The sequence below is a fragment of the Octopus bimaculoides genome, chromosome 2, assembly GCF_001194135.2.
Source record: "Octopus bimaculoides isolate UCB-OBI-ISO-001 chromosome 2, ASM119413v2, whole genome shotgun sequence".
In the NCBI taxonomy this organism is placed as follows: domain Eukaryota; kingdom Metazoa; phylum Mollusca; class Cephalopoda; order Octopoda; family Octopodidae; genus Octopus; species Octopus bimaculoides.
In genome coordinates, this window is record NC_068982.1 from 63,706,580 (window position 1) to 63,710,230 (window position 3,651).

Consider the following 3,651-nt stretch of genomic DNA (forward strand, 5'->3'; position numbering starts at 1 on the left):
GATCCTCAGACCGCGAGTCCGCTGCCCTAACCACTGGGCCATTGCGCCTCTACATACATACATACATACACACATGCTGAACTGCCGTTATTCCAGTGCCCTGTGCTACTCTGAAATCGTGCGATATCATAACCTCAGCGGCAATTCTTTTACTTCATACACATCCTTGGACCCTTTCACATTCACTGGTGGTGCACCAGCATGACCGCAGCCACTTGGCTGAAACACATAAATAAATAAATAAATAAATATACTAGCTGTCAGTAAGCAACTCACATCTGAATCAATATTCTGTGATTCACAATCAATCATTAGTCGGAAATACTTTATTCATTCCGTTAGTGCGCATGCGGTAGGTATGATTATCTTTCTTTCACATTCTTCAACCGAGAAAGCCTATAATTAAATGCATTCCCGCCGTGGGTTTCTGTTATTGGTTGTATTATCATTATTTGCTTATTTATTTTGTCTCTAGGCCCGTATTACACAATATGTCCTTCCTAATTTGTAACTTTAAGGATATATTTATATAATACTTGATGATTATGACGATCAGGCCAAGAATTATTATACGCAAGATTATTTTGAAGGCTAGCGATTGGAACATACACAGAGTAAGATCGAAGAAAACAGATTACCAGAAAATATGGCTTCACTGATGAATACTGAGAAGATAAACAACCATATAAATTAAAAGTGTTACTTCAAATATAAAATAGTGTAATAGCAAAGATAATGCAGCGCCTGACTGTATTTCGTTTATCTTATCTGAGTACATATCTCGCTGCTAGGTATAGGCTCTTGTATCACTCCAAGAGTGTTCAAAATAGGTATCAGTAATCTACTAACCCCTTTATAGGAACATAACGGTTGTAGTAGCAGTAATAAGAATTTATTGAAGTAGTAGCTACAGCTGCTCTGGAGTAAGTAATTTCCGTTGATCATTTTAATTACAATATGTTTCTTAGCAATATTCGTGTACATTTGAGTCTACAATTATCAACGTGTATGTAAATGTGTATATGCATGTATGTGTGTGTGTGGTGCATGTGTGTGTGCATGTGTGTGTGCATGTGTGTGTGTGTGTGTGTGTGCATGTGTGTGTGCATGTGTGTGTGCGTGTGCGTGTGTGTGTGTGTGTGTGTGTACATTACATCCTCATGCTAACAGAATAATAGTTGTCAAATAATTACCTTACAACAATTAACAATGTTTTACTAATTATTGTAGCTTTGGTTATTTATGTCTCAGAATGGTAGACACATTTATATATTTCTTTCAGCTGTGGCTGTTTAGATCATGTAATCTATATTATTCTGCCGCCGTCTATGTGTATATACAAAACAATTTTAGTATTTTTGCAAGACAATTGTTTGATAATCTATGGAACGAATTCAAATAAAGAAAGAAAGAAAGAAAGAAGAAGAAGAAGAAGAAGAAGAAGAAGAAGAAGAAGAAGAAGAAGAAGAAGAAGAAGAAGAAGAAGAAGAAGAAGAAGAAGAAGAAGAAGAAGAAGAAGAAGAAGAAGAAGAAGAAGGCAGCGGCAGGCGAAATACTATTAAGCATTTCGTCCAGCTTACTAACGATTCTACCGGCTCGCCGCCCCTATGCAATAACAGGCACTGGGTCTCATCTCGAATCACGAGAAGGAGTAATGGGGGTGGGGAGCAAACATCATAGCCATGAATTGAGAGGGATTCTTTTGGCTTCGAATAATTCCCCCAATAGAAACATAGGTGTTTCGTTCATCATCTTTAAACAACCATTATTCAGGGACCCTTTGAGCGGGATGGGCAACTTGACCTGAAGGAAATTCTAACTGGGTCCCACCTACAAGATCGCTGGACGTCGACTTTGCCTTTCATCCTTTCGGGGTTGATAAATTAAGTACCAGTTGAACACTGAGGTCGATGAAATCGACTAATCCCCTCTCCCAGAATTGCTGCCCTTTGGCAAAATTTGGAACTATTATTATTATTATCATTATTATTATTATTATTATTCAGTAGTTTTATTTTTATAACGTGCTTTCACTTCACTACCGAGCGCAGCTCTGTGCGCCTTGGGTATGTGCTGTGGTTTGCTGTGGTGCTCTTATGTTTACTGTATTGAAAGTGTTTTGCATAGAATGTGTGCAGTACCCAGTAGTGCAATTGTCTGTATGTTATATATATTTGTAAGTCCTGCTATTTTTGTTATGTATTTGTCTGAATATTTTTTTATTATACCTAAGGCACCTACTATGATAGGAATTGTTTCTGTTTTTAGATTCCACATTCGAGTTATCTCTATTTCCAGGTCTTTTTATTTTGAAAGTTTTTCCATTTCTTTTAGAGAAACGTTGTCATCTGCTGGTATTGATACATCAATTAGAAAGCATTTTTTTTCTTCATGATCTTTGACAACTATATCTGGTCTATTTGCCTTAATTTATTATTATCATTATTATTATTATTATTATTATTATTATTATTATTATTATTATTATTATTATTATTATTATTCAAACAAAAACCTATCCGATGCGAGACTTCTAATCATGTGATCGAAATAGTTATATTATACTTGTTCCTAAAGAACTCTCACGAACCAAAGTCCATAACCCCAAATCCTGATATATACCACATAATTTTACTATAGAACAGGTGAAAACATGGCCTGCAAATCCTCGTTAAAAAGTGACTCATTTTATCAACAGGGTGTTTATACACCGTTTCTATAAGATATCATCTGAAAGATGCTTTGTGCATGACACAACCGTCGATCCCACTCGTCTACTCTCTCGGTGTGTCTGTAGGTACGAATATGTTTATAGCACTACGAAAAATCAATGAATTTTGTGGTCATCCCTTTTAGTTGTGGACATCTCGCTATTAAAACCTACCAAATTCTACAAATGCTATTGATTTCCAATCTCTGGATGATTTGTCCAGATAATTTCTTATCTCGTTGCCCGTATTTCTGGAAACCCCTTCTTGCCTCGGTGAGATTTGAACTGCAAATGTAAATAAACTAAAAGAACTAACGCAATGCTGACCCTCTGACGATGTGGCCAAGTCACTGCCAGAAATTCTGCATTAATAGTAAATATAATATTAGTATACTGAATTATTATTTATAGTACATTAATAATGCGGCAAGAATGGAAGTTCTGAAACGATATCATTTTTACTGTTTACAAAAGGTCGTAAAGTTTAATGGATGTTTTTAACAATCCATTAAATGGAGCCCATTAATTGATTTACGCTCTACATCCTATTTTCTGAGTTACAACCCTGCCTACCTTGGACATTTACTTTCATCCTCCTGGGGTCGTACTGTACCACGGTTTAGTCATTCGACTATTATTTAGAATCAATAAAAGTATAAATTTTTCGGCGGTACACTTAAGTCTTAACCTTGGGTGATTTAACGGGCTGCAAGAATTTAAGGCAGATAACGAACATGGTACAAGAGTGGTGAATGACAGAATTTGTAACATTATACATATAAGAGAAATAAGTATTGCATGGCAACCGCAATAATTATATTCTATTCAAGAACAAAGCTCAAAGAAATCTGCCTGCATTAGTGCATGCGTTTGTATGACTATGCGTGTGTGTGTGCGTGTGTGTGTGTGTGTGTGTGTGTGTGTGTGTGTGTGTGTGTGTG

At 36.2% G+C, this 3,651-nt stretch overlaps 1 long non-coding RNA gene across 1 annotated transcript in view; it reads left to right on the forward strand.

The window, feature by feature from the left end:
• Positions 1-712: 712 nt before the first annotated feature.
• Positions 713-3,651, forward strand: part of LOC128251095 (uncharacterized) — a 77,796-nt gene continuing 74,857 nt past the window's right edge. The window contains exon 1 of the long non-coding RNA XR_008266963.1: positions 713-923. This is a non-coding gene — a long non-coding RNA (uncharacterized LOC128251095). The remainder of the gene's footprint in view (positions 924-3,651) is intronic.